The 17570-nt window shown below is 46.5% G+C and overlaps 1 protein-coding gene across 2 annotated transcripts in view; it reads right to left on the bottom strand.

The window, feature by feature from the left end:
* The window catches only part of LOC119179788 (uncharacterized), a 36810-nt gene extending 25337 nt beyond the window's left edge, over positions 1-11473 (bottom strand). The window contains exon 1 of one of the 2 annotated variants that reach the window (XM_075868733.1): positions 11218-11473. The gene's annotated coding sequence lies outside the window, so the exon portion shown is untranslated. The remainder of the gene's footprint in view (positions 1-11217) is intronic. The other variant, XM_037430907.2, reaches the window with a different exon arrangement.
* Between the last annotated feature and the right edge of the window lie 6097 nt (positions 11474-17570).

The following is a 17570-nucleotide window of genomic DNA, read 5'->3' as shown; positions in this document are numbered from 1 at the left end:
GGACAGGAAAAAAGTAAGTCAAATAAATTATTAGAAGAAATATTGTAATCCCTATGAGGTAACGACTACACAAGGACGCACATTGCGCGAGCCAGCTGACGAATCGCCGTAATGTTTTTTGTTTAGCATGCCATTCGCATAGCACACGCGACTGACAAGTTGTCAAAGGTTACGTATGTATGACCCTGTGGGTATGCCAAGTTGGCTCCCATTGAAGTCGGAGTCGATTCCCGGCTGAATGCCAACGTCGTAAACTTTACGTCGCAATGCGCGCACAGAACATGCAGCCTCGCAGAGAATGTTGTGGGGAGCAGGTGCGCCCAGCCTCCCTTTCCCTTTTAGGGCAGCGCACGCGCCTGGTTGCGGGGACCCCTTCCCCCACGGCCGGCGCGTGCGATTCCCCCCCCCTTTCCCGGCGCCAGGAACAGGTTCCCCTCTCCCTCAGCGAGGAAAGGTGCCATTCTCGTCAGGGAAAGGGAAATCGGGTCGGGGAACAAAACGAGCGGGCAAACGGGCGCTCGCTCTCTGACACCAGCGACCATCCCAGGAGGACGAACCCGCAACCCCTCCTGCGAGCCGAGGACGTCCACGACCGAGGTGTAAGCGTCAACACCTTTGTTATCTGTAGTATCTCCCCGCGACAGTGACGCGCGATTGCTAACGCTTAGCAATAAAGTGTTTGTTGTTGATCTGGCCAGTTGCCTTATTCGCCCGAACCCGTAGTAGTAGCTGCAATGAGGCAAGCTACGGTTGGGGGACGTTAACCGTGCACGGAACGACTGTGTGCGGCTGAAACATTAGCTATAGGCTTCTGCGTCAGCCGTACATAGGACACCCCCCCAACAATGTCCACGTGTGCTTGAGTGAGCCACGAATTTGAACAGAGTTCTGCAAGGCGGCGGAACGTCGCCAAAGGCTTCGCAACTGTGGCACTTACTCACTCGATAGACGGTAATTCTTCGGCTGTGAGAATCAACGACCCATCAACACACTCGAGTTGATGTGAGCTTCGTCTTACAGTTGATGCACGGACTAAAGAACGATGACCAAACGACAATTGAACGTACACTAGCGAGCAAAAAGTACACCGGTCACGAGAACACATGCAGACACTGCCATTAGCGCCGTCTAGTGGCGAGTCGTCTGCTACCCAGAGCATAAAGCTCTGGCGAAAGCGAGCCCGTATAGCAATACTACACTTCTAGTGCACTCTAGCAATGCTCTCAACAGAAATGGGCTCGCCACTGGATGGCGCTGACGGCAACACTGACATAGAGTTACTCTATATGCTACCTTTAGGTAGCATACCTAAAGGTAGCATATAGAGTAACTCTACACTGACATGGAGTCACTGTGAAAAAAATTCAGAGTATTGCAAAGGCAGACTGCACGCGGGCAACATTGAGCAGCGGCGGCCATTTCTGTTCCAGGCTGTCCGGAGACTCCGTAGCATTGCTAGCGTGGGTAAAGGCCGGACCTATATTTCCCCCTCGATGCCGGGTTACGCTCGTCTGAACTAGAATATGCGTGCGATTTTCTTCAAGAGGATACCAGAAGTGATTTCGAGTCATCGACGGTCATGAATGGACTGCGCAGTAAGCGGCGTGATTGTGAATGTAATGTGCGGCGAGTGTCACCATGTGCTCCCTTCATGGCCATCACGATTTGATCACTCTCGTTTCGTCATGGGTGAGTGTACTCGGAACGGAGGTGTATGTGTTCGGTGACTTCACGCAAGACGCCATTCACTTCTGCATTAGGCGCGTTTGCAATTGCGCGTTTGCGCTAACATTCACGTCTGCTGAATGTGCAGTCGCTGTTCAGGCTCATTTCACAGCACGATGCCTTGTTGCTCCAGGTGGAACTGGAATGAATGTGTTTCTTCAAGACAATATTATCAATGTTTTTGGATGAACGGCTCGGTAAGTGGTGCGGTTATAAATGTAATGAGCGGCGAGTGTCGTCATGTGCTAAAGGTCTTCGTGGCTTCACCAGTGTCGTTTCGTGTCACGCTTGTGTTCGCTCGGTACGGAAATGAATGTGTTCATTCACTTCACGCAACACACCTCTGACCTCTTCGCTATATACATATACGTGAAACTTTTGCGATATGCTAAATGAGCAGCTATAGTGTTCAGGCTCACTTCACAGCGCTAGATTGCGTCCTTCGATTGATCACTGAATCATACCTTGCTCGCGCACCTTACTTACTGTTCAGCTTATTGATACGCGTAATTGATTGATTGATTGATTTGCGGGGTTTTAACGTCCCAAAACCACCATATGATTATGAGAGACGCCGTAGTGGAGGGATCCGGAAATGTAGACCAGCTGGGGTTCTTTAACGTGCACACGGGCCTACAACATTTCCGCCTCCATCGGAAATGCAGCCGCCACAGCCGGGATTGATACGCGTAATTGAAATGGTGTATTTATGGTAATTAGAAGTTTTGAACGCCAGCTTCCCAACGTACGGGCCGATTGGCATGCGGTAACTACTACCACATACTACCAACAGTAACACTGTTCGTTTAGTTGTTGAAGGTGAAATACGCAAAGGCTCACAGCCCAACAAGGCGGCTCTCAGAGCCAACCGTAAAATAGCCCGTACTTTCGCTCACGGCTGCAGGTGTCATTGACACATACTGAGGCTCTATGAATGTCCCACATGTGTACGAGTTTTTAGTTTATTCAATCACGTGTCAGGGACGTTAGAATATAGTATATATCCATGCGGTCTCAAGAGGAAAAAAGCTGCCTTGCACAGCCACCCCAGATGTTTTTCGCAATATAACGGCTAAAGTGGAGCTAAGCAAAGAAAACCCATTTCATTCCGATTTCGTTCACGCTCAGGGCCGCAGCACCACAGCAAAGACGTAGTAAGGTAAAAATAAGCAGCTCACGAAGGTTCTGTTAGATTGTTAACAAGCGGACGAGAAAAAAAAGCTGGGGGGAGGGGGGGGTGATTATCGAGGACTCACTTCTCTCGCTAAACGAAACCTAGACACACAAAGTGCTCGGTTTCATTAGAATGTTAGCAAAGCTTTCTTGGGTTGAGGTCTTTTACTTTGGCAAAAACACAAGATCTCTTGTCATAACATTTATTCAATATTCAATTTGTTATTTTCAAACTTAGGGACCACCTGCTGGCATATTCCTACGGATATCCTGGCTCCGAGGGTTAGCTTTTTCAACAAAGTCTCGCTCTTGCCCTCAGGTCCCTCTCTAAAATTTCCGCTGTTATGTATCGTGTCCGTCCCAATCCCAACGCGACGACATTGCCGGACAGGAGTGCAAACCTCTTAAGTGTCCGGACACCGGTTTCCTAATATCAAGTTCAAGGTTCAAGCACCCGGAAGCACGAGCACGATGAATGGGCGTTGGAAAACCGGGCGAGGCCGTACAGATGACGGACGCGATAGTATCGCACAAAGAACGGCCGGGGCAAACAGGTTGCGGATGTGGATGGATTCGTCTGCCTCCGAATGAACGAGCGTGACGTCCAGCCGCCCCGTGTGGGTTAAACCGGAGTTGAAACAACCGTAAGTTCCGAAACTCCGGAAGAGGCTCGCAGTATGCTCGGAAAAGTAGCTTGGTGTGAATTAGCGTGATTCGTCACTAATGAATAATTGTTGGAATTCAACGTCATAGATATCTTTATTAAACCTAACACAGACTAAAAAAGTAAAGGTGGTGCCTGTCGAAAATCTCAAAAAGTTTGAATTCCGTTGCAGTCCACACCGAGACATCTTTCTTCTAGTCGTATAATGGCCCATTTTCTCAGCCGTAGCTGCGAGCACTGGCAGGTGGCTGAGACATTAGACAGTTATAGTTTACTGTTAACATGATAGCGAAGGTTAAGGGAATGACGTTACCGTGCAGCAAACGTTCGTTGTGGTCAGCGTCTTATAGTTTTAGTGGAATAGCGTTTACGCGGTTTACGTGCCCCAGCTGGAACGGTGGCGACACCTATCGGATGGTTAATAAGTTGAAGACAGTGAAAAAAAAAAGAAAACGAGAATGTTTGCCTATGCTACCGCGCATAGCATTGTTACAAGTTTATTTTGGTAACAATAAAAGTAAATAAACATGAACCACGCATCAAATGTGAAAGCATTCATGTTGCCGATTTGTTTACATCGATCTTGCAGCTAGGCCTAAACGCGCTCGAAATGGGAAGCTATCTCAAACTTATCTGTAATACTCGGTCATCGAATCTAACTAAAAGCAATTAAGCGAAGCCACTTTAAACAGTCGTTTGCTGCGAAGAAGGTGAATCTTTCAACAACTACGCCAAAAACACTTCGAAGCGGGCGTCCGAGAGCGCCACCATGTTTACGTATACACTACGTACACCTACGCTACCACGGTAACCTCAAATCTGAAAAATACCGTGCGTACGGTAAGCGGTACGGGGTAACGTACGTATCTGCGCATGCGCACTTGTGCGACTGCCCTCTGTACATGTCCCAGCGGAAGACGCTGGTCCAAACTTTGGCAGGCATCGGTGCAAATATTCACAGTGCAACTAGCCTATAGTTCACAATGCTCAACCTGTCGGCAACAAAAACTGCTACAAAGGCCTTTATAGACTTCCTGAAGCGTAAATGGGCTAGATAATAAGCCTTAATTAATACCTCTGTCACATGGCAAATCTAATGTCATTTTGAAATGATGACCGTGACACTCAAACCGTGGATTTTGGGAGAAATAAGAATATACTAAAACTTGCTTTTAGTATACTTCAAAGACAACAGTCTTTTTTGGTTACCTACGACGCAAAAAGTTTGGACAACAGCAGTTCCACTTGTGTAATTTTTAGCGATTATTTTGGTTATTAATAGGCTCATCCTTTTGCAACTGTTGAATGATTAATTTCACACTAATTACAGATAGTTCCTAACATCATGTCAAATTATATGTTTATCTCAATAGCGTACTAAGTATTTAAATAGTATTATAAAAGGTATTTTATTACTTATTTCAATACCTACATTTGCCCTAGCATAATACACTATATGGTACGCTTGAAATACAAAGGGTAACGCAGACAAACGCGCGGAAAAAATTGCGACCAATATTTTTTAAATTCATAGTTAAGTAGCAATGTCAAGCAATTTTTAATGAGATCGCTTTCATTGAAATTCTACAGCTGTCACTTTTTAAATTCACCTTTACGCCGGAGCTTTACGCCGGAGCTTACATATCCGAGCATTATTTTACCAGCCTTCCACCTGCGCTACTTCGCAGTCAGCTCATTGTGCACCTGCTCAATGTCACTGAATGCATAGTTTGCTGCTAAAAAAAAACACGCACACAAAAAAAATGAAGAGGACGATGACGACACGGGCGGCTGAAGCTGTGAGGTAATTGGCTTCCTGTGTGTGTATTTGTGTGTGTTTTTGTGTGTGCGTGTGCGCGCCAAAGATACTACTCCATTCGCGCACAATCTAACCCCAAAACCACATGCTCGCAGCAAAGCAAGAAAACACGCAAAAATACAAATTGTGTGCGCAGATATTCGTTAGCGAAACCATGGATATAAACTTCAAAACGACAACTTGGTATCGTGATTTCAGCTGCACGCTGCCAATGGTCTCTGGCATGAAGCCCACTTTTCCATGCCCTAGCTTCTACGTCATTATAAAATTAAAAAAAATAACGCCATATCAAAGATTACTACTTGTTGTTTGGTCTCCAAGTGCGCCGTTTCTTATTCAAGTTTTCAAGTGCGCGTTTCTAGCAAGTTGTCCCCGCTGCTCGCAATCACTGTCATGCTTATACGTTCGATGTCATAGCTTCGTGCCTAACGATAGCGTCCAGATCCACCGGCTTTAACGCAAAGCCACGGTCATTCGAGCCACCGGATGTTTTCGTTCAATTGTTATGCTTTCCTCATTCCCGATTAGTTTAACGATTCCAATGCAGAGGTGGACACCGTGGAGCGTTTGACGGTTAAAGGGGGTTAAAGGGACACCAAAATTTTCAGCTGTCGCTTTTCATTTCTCGCGAAATGAAACAGCCACTGCCCAGAACTTTAGACCATGTACTGGCAAACGCGCATGTACTCTAGAAAATTAAGTATAATGATTTTTAAAGCTAATTTTGGTCCTTACCGCACCCTTATGTCACGAAACGTCATGAGCTTCTCATCTCGTGCACCATCATGACATCGTGACGTTTTCAGGGCCACACCGTTGCGTCGCTCTGAACTGAGCGACTCATATGAGCGGCCATTTTGGTGACGCACAAATGGCTACTTCGAACGTTTTGGAGACGTGGCCACGTTTCGGTACCGGACGTCACCGAAACTGGTTAGGTGGATTGGACCAGTACGGTGGCACCTTGCCTGTACCTTACACATCATGCTGGCCACCAGTGTTTCCTGTTTATCACTTGTGACGTAACCAAGCCCACAGCCCCTACGCTAGCCGCGAGGACGGCCGACAACTGAACTCAGGATTATGTATGCTTGCTATAAACGCCAGTGCCAAAATAGAAGTTATCGTTTACATAAGGCTGCACCAAACCACCAAAGGGCGATAAAAAACTATGGCAGCAACCATCGGGAATGCCCCATTGCCCCGAGCAGCACGTAGTTGGAATGCCCTGCCCGATGAAGCCGTTTCATCCACAACTGTCGCTTAATTAATGAATGCGATAGCAAATCTGCCAGCTATCTTTTGAACTTTTTTTCTTTCTTTCTTTTTATTTCATTGTCACCGCATTTAATCTCTCCCGTGTGTGTCTGAGTTGTATTACTTTCCTATGTTCAGCGCTAGCTCAATTGTATCACGCTTCGTCGATTGTGTCGATATGTGTTTTTCTTGCCTTTTTTTTTGTCAACAAAGCTTGCTCATTCTGAAGCGCTGCATTGACTTCAATGTTTGTAAATCCCTGTTTTTCTTTTATATTTCCCCAGACATATTTTTTTCTGTTTTAAGCTTCTGTTGTTTTCTTGCCCTGGGAAATGTCCAATCAAGTGTATCTGTCACCTACTTCTGCCTGCGACTTCGCATAGAAGTCGGCAGTATTCACTAAATAAATAAATAAATAAATTCACTCTGTGCGTGTGACGGTTACACGCACAGACTCCTCAGACTACGAAATTTTTGCTCGCCTGCCATATTCACCGGATCTCGCAGCAAGTTAATTCTTCCTCTGCCCTCGCACAAAATTATGAATCCCAACCAAGTAGTCCGGCAACGTGCCTTGACCAACGAAGAGGACACTGCGCGGCGAAATTCGGGGTACGGCGATGAAGTCGTCACTGAAGCGAGATGCAATAATTGTAGCGGTTTAGCGTCCGAAAACCATGATGTGTTTAGTAGAGCCACCGTATATAGTGGAGCGCTCTGGAAATCGGGTTCTTCAGCATGGCCCTAAAGGCTGGTGCACACCGGCGACTTGCAGCGGTCGCGCGACAATTCGCGACTGGCGACTAAAAAGCGACTGATGTTCACACCCGCAGAAGCAGCATGCGAGTGACCGGAAGTCGCAAAAGTGGAGAGTCACGTCCGGATCTCGTTATCAGCGAGAACTTTCGAGACCGGCGCCGATCAGCTGACCGCCGCCAGCTGGGTGAACGGAGCGAACCGAGCGCGCCGCCGCAATTATTGTTTTCGTCCGTTCTCGCACAGCGTTGAAAAAAAAAAAAATTGATCATCGCTGATTGGTTCCAGCAGCTTTGCGACTGCAGTCGCGCGACTGAAAAATCGATCAGGAAGCGACTAGCGAAAACAGTCGCTTTGCGACCGTTTGAGACCGTTCGCGACCAGTCGCAAATGGTCGCGAACGCTGCTAGTCGCCGGTGTGCACCAGCCTTAAGCCTGTGAAGTCAAGCTCTGCATGAGGTTCCCAAATGCAGAGACATACGGTATTGCAATGGCCTGCTGCAGCTCATACGTCGTTGGCAGAAGCGGGTGTCTTTTGCAAAGAGATTACGCAGACAAAGAACGAAGGTCGAGTCAAACCCCGTTTTAGAGTATTTCGTTCTCCATGCCGATAACACGACCTCTCCCACGGCGCACATGCAGTCTTGCCGGCTAATCCAAGGTCCGGACGCTTGCGTTCGGTCGTTACTATGCCTTCCTCATTCCCGACTGGTTTAATCAGTTCGCTGCAGATGCAGACACCGTGGAGCGGTTTGGTCGTTTAAGCGCCTCGCATACTGTTCGCAGATATTTCCGGCTGTTCGCTGTTGCGCGTCGAGTAGGAACTTGAGGCTTATCTCATAGGAACCTTCATCGAGACGGGAGCTGAACGCACTGTGCTGCTGTGCAATGCTTTTCGAACTCTATGGCCTCAATGAAAAAAAACGAACACAAGCAACGCAAAAACACGAGTGCGTGACCGTGATTGCTCCTGTTATCGAGAGTTATAGGTACACGCAAGCTCTTCCATTAGGAGAAAGCAATAAAACGTGTCACTGTGGTCTATAGTGGTTCACTCGACAACACAGGGCGCGGGATCAAATCGCGGCCTGTGCGATTTTCGAAATGAGCGCAAATACTTTATGCCCGTGCACTTATATTCAGACACACGTTAATGAACCCCCAGGAGGTCTAAATTTCTCAAGCCATTTACTATACGGCGTATATCATAGTCATGTCATGCTTTTGGAACGTTAAACCCCGACATGTATTATTAGGAGCCAATAATAGGATTATTTTTTTACCAGCGTCATGTAACACCTATTGGAAAAAAATATTTATGGCTACGTCACTTGTGGCTATGTACCTGTACTTTAGTAAATGACATGGCAGGTCCTACTGAGAGAAAATATGGACAGATCGATTGATTTGTGGGGTTTAACGTCCCAAAACCACCATATGATTATGAGAGACGCCGTAGTGGAGGGCTCCGGAAATTTTGACCACCTGGGGTTCTTTAACGTGCACCCAAATCTGAGCACACGGGCCTACAACATTTCCGCCTCCATCGGAAATGAAAAAATATGGACAGATCGACGCACCACTGACAAAGATGTGGTGGTAGTGGAGGGGGGGGGGGTGACTGCTGCCGCCTTTTCCACTATTCACCATATCCCTGTGCGCTGTCCGTGCCCTACACGTCATTGGATTGGAGCCCATGGTTGTGAGCTCTAGACTTCTCGCACTCTCCCGTTAACCTGTCTCATCTTGCATCCTTCTAAGACGTGCTGTATACTGACGTAAGCACAATGTTCATTTAAGGCGGGCTACAGCAGCCCGATGAGCCCTGGACTTGGTACCTCGTCACTCCTTGCCACAAACACTTATCAATATGTTCATCCTATCTTTTTCTACTACTACTACTACTAATACTACTACTACTACTACTACTACTACTACTACTACTACTACTATTTGGGTCCTATACATGGTGTAAGAATATATCCAACTTGGCTGAGTGACCCCAGTGTCAGGAACCACCACCTACACAAATTGGACCCATCGAGAAAGCTTCAAGTTCTATCGGACCTCTCCCGCCAGGATGCAACTTTACTGTGCCGCCTGTGGTTAGGAGTAGCTTTTATAAAGGCGTACTCCTTTCGCATAGGAATGGCGGATAGCTCCCCGATGTGAATCGTGCGACACTGACGAGACAATAGAACATATACTGTGTTCGTGTGATCGTTTAGCGAGCTAACTCAACTTGCTACGCGAAATGTTAGGAGGCACTAGATAGTAGACCTTTTTCCGAAGAGAAGATCCTCGGTTCATGACTCTACGCGTCGCAGGCCAGCAAAGCGACTCGGGCATTGCTAGGTTTTCTAAAGACGACCGGACTACGCGACCGCTTATGTAAGCGTGCAATGAACCAGGTCTCATGTACCCACACGTTGCCCTTCACTTCTCTCCTCTCTTAATCCCTTCACCTCTCACCCCAGTGCAGGGTAGCAAAACGAACGTGCGTCGGGTTGACCTCCCTGCCTTTCAGTTCTTCCCTTCCTTCTCCTCCAGATCGGCGTCGCAGCAGCCAGTGGAGCTCTAGAGTTTGGGCCTCACCCTTCGAGCTCGTGACCCCCCTTACCAAAAACCCTATAGCAAATACAGTTCATCGAAACACTAGACATCGAATACTGCTCTCAAACACTCGCCACACGCTTACAGCTCTTCAGAGCGCCGGTGCGAAGCAAGAGCATCGGCAGATGCCCTTATTCCGCTGCGTCGTGCCAACTTTTGATTTTATCTCGAGAGATTTAACAAGACACGACACGTTGTGGGGCGACAGTGGTCACGCGTGTTCAAAAACGCGCGTGCTTTTAGTCGAATAAGATTTATAAGAAAACGAAAATAGGTCGTCACGCACCACCAAACGTTAAGCCTTTCTTATTCTAAATACTCAGCCCGTGGAGCAAAAAAAAAAAAAAAAACAACCTGGGCAAAGCGTTGTCAGATTGAAGAGGCGACACGCAAGAAGGAAACGTAAGAATACAAAAACAGTGGTGAAGCACGTACGGTCTTCGCGTTTACGAGTGCGTTGAAGGACGGTCTCGGCCAAACATCGACAGACACGTATGAATTCAAGTTTTGCGCTTTTGACTGCGCTGGCTACGTGCTTGAGCGTCAAGCATGTAGCCAGAATTTTTTTTTTTTCGGAGGGGGGCACCTGTTTGAAATTGCCATTTCTCGCTCTTCATGTCATTGCGAAATAAAAAAAAGATGCGGAGGGGGGGAGGGACGCGTATTCGGTGCACCATCCCCTGGCTACGCCCCTGTTGAGCGTCCGCTTCCAATGCGGCAGGTAGCGGGTTCGATTCTCATGCAGTACCGACCGAAAACCCAGCAGTGTTTTTTCTAATGGGCGGAGGAGTACACCGACGTGGCTCTGTTTTGTCCTTGGGTACTCGTCTCTGAAAGGTGGCCCCGTACAATTCTGTAAAGGCCCCTGGGCGCACTTTACCCAACCAGAGCCATGTGAAAGTATACTATTTGGCAAGCATCCGCCGTTGATTGATATGTGTGGTTTAACGTCCCAAAACCACCATATGATTATGAGAGACGCCGTAGTGGAGGGCTCCGGAAATTCAGACCACCTAGGGCTCTTTAACGTGCACCCAAATCTGATTACACGGGTCTACAACATTTTCGCCTCCATCGGAAATGCAGCCGCCGCAGCCGGGATTCGAACCCGCGCCCTGCGGGTCAGCAGCCGAGTACCTTAGCCACTAGACCACTGCGGCGGGGCCAAGCATCCACCGTTGTTGTGAGAGGTAGGGAATTTGGTACCTACCGGTGAAACAAGTACAAGACACTTCCGGCCTGGTGCTCGGCAGAACGAAGTTCATATAGTCTCTTAGGAGGGCACCAACACAATTGGCGGTGTGGGAACGTTCAGTCGACGGGAAGGCTAATCCCAACATGAAAGCATAACAAGTGTTCAATCTCTTAGTAACAGCAGCGGGTGAGCATACCGGTGCTACGCGCGTTCGGGTAAGGAAGGGTCTTGCAGTCTCGGCAGCCCGTTTCAATTGCCGCCACTGGCGACGCTTATCTATGCTGGCACTGCGGTGGCACCGTTGTTTATCGGAAGGTGATAGCGTGCAGTCATGTCACGCCGAGCTTAAAGATAGCGAGGCGGAGGCTGCGCAGGAAAATCCGCAGTTGATGTCGCCACGGCGGCATGGGACCGCAGGAACTAAAGGCTATAACGATAAGATCCTCTCTCCTTGCTGCATGAGTAAAGATCTTTGCTCCCAGTGTATGCATGGCAATGCGTGGTGGCCGCAGGAACATGGTGGTAGCCAGATCGCAGGAAGTTATTCGAAGCACATCTAGACAGTCGACAGATGTCACGCAAATGAGATGATGCGGAGAGCCGCAATGTGGCCGAAGGCCACCTTGTCTCTTTGTCGTCGTTCTGTTCTTGCGCTATAACTATCGTTATGTCATATCAGCTAGCCCAAACTGCCACACTTCTAAGTGGCGGAAGGGTTAAGAAAGAGAAATTAGACAACCACCCGTTTGTGGCACAAAGCCACAAGGAAATCAGTATGGATTTCTCAGAAGAGAAAAAAAAAGCCTCGTAGTTGCCAAAAAAATTGTCCTGGTGAGCTCGATAGGCCGAGCGACCACCCCGGAAAAGCGTTGGTCCCGAGTTCGATCACTGGACCAGGACGAATTTTTAGGCAACTCAGAGGCTTTTATTTCTGAGAAATCCATTCGAATTTCCTTGTGGCTTCGTGTCACCAAACGACTGGTTGTCTAATTTCCCTTTCTCGACAGATGTCACCCCCGTATTCACATACGCTCCTTCACTCAAGGGCTCTCCTCGATTCGAAAAAGTCGAAGTCGAGGGAGCGCTGTCTCTTGGCGGACCAAGTCACTGCATATCGGAAATATTCTGCAGCGATTCTTGAGAAGCGCAGCGTCAATTTCAGTTGAGCAGTGGCGCAGTGCTCAACTCAGTCAAGTGAAGGATGGAATTCAAGTCGACGAGCGTTTCTGAATACGGGGGGGGGGGGGGGGGGGGTCAGTGTAGCGTAGTCAGACCTTCTTTTCAACTTGAAAGGGGGGGGGGGAGAAAGGCGGACTTCAGCAATGATTTATGTATGTTAGTGCATGCGTTTGTATTAGTTCGTGCATGCATACGCATATAAAGTCTAAAAGAGAATCGGGGGAAAGTGTTTTGACCCCCTCCCCCCTCCTTATCGCTCGGCTATGCCAGCGATAGACGTAGACAAGCAAAAGCAAGTGTGCAAGTGATTATGCAAGATGTATGCAAGTGATAGACGTAAAAACAGATTAAGTTAAACACCATCCAAATAATTGACAGTCCCGTTTCGCAGGGCCAAATAAAGATGTGTTCGATTGAATTCAACTTCTAAAATAGAATAAGGAGAGAATGAAGCAGGCCCGTAAACTGGGGTGGTGGTAGGGGTTTACCGAGAATAATGAAAATAGGTTATTTGCGAAGCCTTCAACCAGTGCCACCCCCCCCCCCCCCAAAAAAATAAAATCCTGGCGTGGTATGTACGATAGTAAACAGCGAAAAAATTCGTGGAATTTTCATTATTGCGCAAAAATAGCTTCGTTCTGTACATGAGGAAAGGTCTTGACGCACTTAGCAGTGAAGGCTGTCGCTTGGAAAATTGAATTGCTGCAAAAAATTGAAGGAAAACAAGGGAGACAGGAAAGAGCGCGGACTACCAACTGTTTATTTTCAATCAAATCAAATCAATTTTGATTTGATTTCTTTTGGGTTGGCTTTGTTCGCGGCATCTTTGGTTTTGTGCGCATGGTGGAAGCACAGCGTAGCATGCGTATATATTGGCTTCAAGAAAGTAATATAAACAGTTGGTAGTCTGCGCTCTTTCCTGTCTCCCTTGTTTTCCTTCAAGTTCGTGCAGCAATTCAATTTTTCAAGTATGAACCAACTAGTCTGCAAAAAAAGTATTGCTTCAAGGCTGTCGCGGTGTAGAGGCGTCGAACAGGCTGCTACGTGGCTCGAGCAACTGGGATTTGCCCGAGTTTCCCCATCGTGCAAAACGAAAGAAACCCATAAATAGCAGATTTAATAACACTGGACGGGTTAGTTTGAATGCCATTTCGAGGGAACGACAGCTGCAGTGCAGAAGCACGATGATTCGAAAAACATAAGAAGGGAGCAGCGAATTCCTTCGGCCGGCACAATGTCAAGATAACGAGTAATATATAACTTGCCGCTGGCGCGCGGCACAAAAAAAGAAGAAAAAAAAGAAAAGAAGGAAAAGCTCCTTGACGCAAGTCATTACGTCGTAATTTCCCGAAGTCGTCTCAATCAAGGTTTGTGAGCCGCAGATTCTTTGGACACATTACGAGTGCCTCTCGCTGAATGAATTCCAATGACACAAGTGTCGATACGTCGAACTGCCATGCAAATCGACGGCATTGATCGCGCTGAAAATATCTTGCTTTGTTACTTTCTTTTTCTCGCTACATAAAAAAGAATCAATAAGCATATATTATTTCACTGCAATTTGTGGAGGAATCGCGTCCTCGCTAACCTGCATTGTTGCTGCGTGTTGGTAGCAGTTAATTTACTGTCATCATAATTTGGCTGCAGTAGTGCGTGGACGACCGTATAGCTGGTTGGCATTTCTTAGGCTACACACCGAGGAAGCCAAGTTGGGGCGTTTAAGTTACAAAAAAAGGACATTATTTAAACATAGATAGATAGATAGATAGATAGATAGATAGATAGATAGATAGATAGATAGATAGATAGATAGATAGATAGATAGATAGATAGATAGATAGATAGATAGATAGATAGATAGACAGACAGACAGACAGACAGACAGACAGACAGACAGACAGACAGACAGACAGATAGATAGATAGATAGATAGATAGATAGATAGATAGATAGATAGATAGATAGATAGATAGATAGATAGATAGATAGATAGATAGACAGACAGACAGACAGACAGACAGACAGACAGACAGACAGACAGACAGACAGATAGATAGACAGACAGACAGACAGACAGACAGATAGATAGATAGATAGATAGATAGATAGATAGATAGATAGATAGATAGATAGATAGACAGACAGACAGACAGATAGATAGATAGATAGATAGATAGATAGATAGATAGATAGATAGATAGATAGATAGATAGATAGATAGATAGATAGATAGATAGATAGACAGACAGACAGACAGACAGACAGACAGACAGACAGACAGACAGACAGACAGACAGACAGACAGACAGATAGATAGATAGATAGATAGATAGATAGATAGATAGATAGATAGATAGATAGATAGATAGATTACAGTTCGTAAATTGAAGCCGGGAACAAAGAATATTACTGGGAAGGTGCGATGCGTGTAGGGAAGCAGTTAACAGTATTGCTTGGTTACGAAAGAAATGTATTGAAGACAATCGATTTTATTTTTGATTTTTTTTTTGGGGGGGGGCAGATTTGTTTTCCGTTTTAGACTTTGCATAGTCCATTCGTTGACTTGATGCTCGTTGAAACCCGCCCGACCTTTTGATCTCTTGAAGCTTCTCGAAGAGCATAGATAACGCAAGATGCTTGTACCCCGTGAAATGCGGAATATTCGTCAGCCACTAACTTGGACGTAGCCTCAAAGCACACCAGCCGATAACACATAGGCAGCAATGACGCGGTCTCTTATTCTGCCTGTTCCCTCCGAAACGACATGGGAGACCTTAATACGGTCCCCCGACGAAAAACTGCAGAAAGCAGTCATTGCATGGGCACAAGAGGTCACCGCAGACAAGCGGCCATCTCGAAACCCATGAAATCTCTTTTAATAAAGTTGTATCCTCCTTATCCCTGTCGCGTGCCCCACGATTCCACGCGTGTTTCTCTTTATTCCGTCTCCGATCAGCATCATCCGTCTTCTATGCCTTCTGCGGTATCCCCGCTTCTAGGATGTATACAATCAATCCGAGAGGATGGAGGGGCGCGCCTCATCGCTTCACGCGAAACTTCCGCGCTGTCAGGGCGGGAAAAAACCGGAATGCACAAGCGGACGATCCGGAAATGGAAATTCCTGTCCCGTTTCCCCTCGTGTATTCCAGAGACAGAAGGAAATGCCCGAACCACGACTTGGTATAACGAGGAGCTCAGAAAAGACCACGATTTTTTCATCAGTCTTCCGACGTTTATTTGTCAGGGCCATAGTTTCCAACATATACTCTACAGAGGGAACTCTGGCGCCGGTGTGTGAAAGAGCTGCAACGCACGGCGATTCAGCGAGCATAGTGTCGATTTTTTCTCCGGGATCTCTCGTGCTACTCCCATCCCGTCGCGTTGGCCTGTGCGACAAACTTTTATCGCAATGCGTTGGCCCTTACCTATAGTTCTGCGCCAAGTCATACCTGTCACCTGTGAAATATCTCCTACTACGAACTCCACTGTTACATCCAGAAGTGACATTTTGCATGTGTCTCGCCTGAAGCCCCATCACAGTGACCCGTCCGTCTAATACTGCTCTTCTTATTATGTGATCTGCTACGTGACCGCTGTTCATGAACTTTGTGTTTTTGTAACTACTACGGAAGTCCACCTTTTTTGTACTGCCCCCCTTACACAATGCCTTAACGGAGGCCTGTAAGGTATTTTTAAATAAATAAAAAAATAATAACAGCAAGCACCGGGACGGTGCTTTGCCGCCCGTTGTAATGTCACGGGTACAGAAAAGTACCTCAGGCAAGGTTGCAGAAATGACGCAGAAGGAATAAAGACGACGATGTTGTTTCGGGGCTTTGTTTGGACTGCCCTGTTGTCCTGCATCCTTGCACACTGTGTGCAGTGTTAGCCCAACTGGCGTTAACTTAATAAATAATCCCCGTTACAATTGGAACGATGTGTAGTGCACGGATTTGTCTAATCTTCGTTTTTTTTTGGGGGGGCTCAGTCTGGCTTCGCTTGGCTTGGAACCGCTTAGTCACAAGACGACAATTCGTAAGTGTTCAGCAGTTGCCACACCTTAACCTTTTTAGGCTCACCAATTAAAAAAAAAAACTCCCTAAATTTACGGCGGTCCTTTCTTTTATTCAAAACGAAACCAAAGCACAACAATCAACAAGACCACAAGTGCGTTTGAAGCCCGCAAGCGCGAGTAAAAGTGCCGGAATCCCTGATCATATATAGTTTTCTGAAGTTAACTATAAAGGTGAGTTTGGCGCTGCGATCGCTCAGCTACCATTGGAATGAGTGGTAGTACACAAATTTGTACAAATTTGTGTACTACCACTCATTCCAATGGTGGCTGAATGATCGCCGCGCCAAACTCACCTTTAGAGTTAACTTTAGAAAACTATATATGGTCAGAGAGTCCGGAGGTTTAGTGCAGAACCGTCAAGCTCACATTTCATCCACCCTTCAATACCCGCCGCGGTGGCGTAGTGGCTAAGGTACTTGACTTCTGTCCCGTGGGTTGTGGGATCGAATCTCGACCGTGGCAGCCACCTTTAAATGGAAGAGTAATGCCAGAGGTCCGTATTTTTAGACTTGCGTGTATACGTTGAGGAACTCTAGGAGATCGAAGGTTACGAAACTTTAGCCTAGGGCGTCTCCCATAACTTCGTGGTTTCGGGGCCTAAACCCCGAACATTTATTATTACTGTGAGTATTACTACTTCAACGGCGACGACAAACAGCAAACGTAGCACAATGCCTCTTCAGCGATTCTACATGTTGTTGACGCCCGAAAAATGAGAGCTCACCAACACAGCGTGTCTAATACGGATTGCTAAATTGCTATATATGCCTCCATTCGCGAACATTCGCAATACATAACAATTCAACATTATGGTAGGATGGAGGTAAAATGATAAAGCAAAACGCGACATATTGACTTTGCCGACTTCTGTAGGTAATACAAAATGTACTTCAGATGAGACAGACAGACAGATAGATAGATAGATAGATAGATAGATAGATAGATAGATAGATAGATAGATAGATAGATAAACAGACAGACAGACAGATAGATAGATAGATAGATAGATAGATGGATAGATAGATAGATAGATAGATAGATAGATAGATAGATAGATAGATAGATAGATAGATAGATAGATAGATAGATAGATAGATAGATAGATAGATAGATA

The sequence above is a fragment of the Rhipicephalus microplus genome, chromosome 7 (assembly GCF_043290135.1).
Source record: "Rhipicephalus microplus isolate Deutch F79 chromosome 7, USDA_Rmic, whole genome shotgun sequence".
NCBI lineage: Eukaryota > Metazoa > Arthropoda > Arachnida > Ixodida > Ixodidae > Rhipicephalus > Rhipicephalus microplus.
The sequence above is the reverse complement of the archived record's forward strand: the minus strand, read 5'-3'. Positions and strand labels throughout refer to the sequence as shown.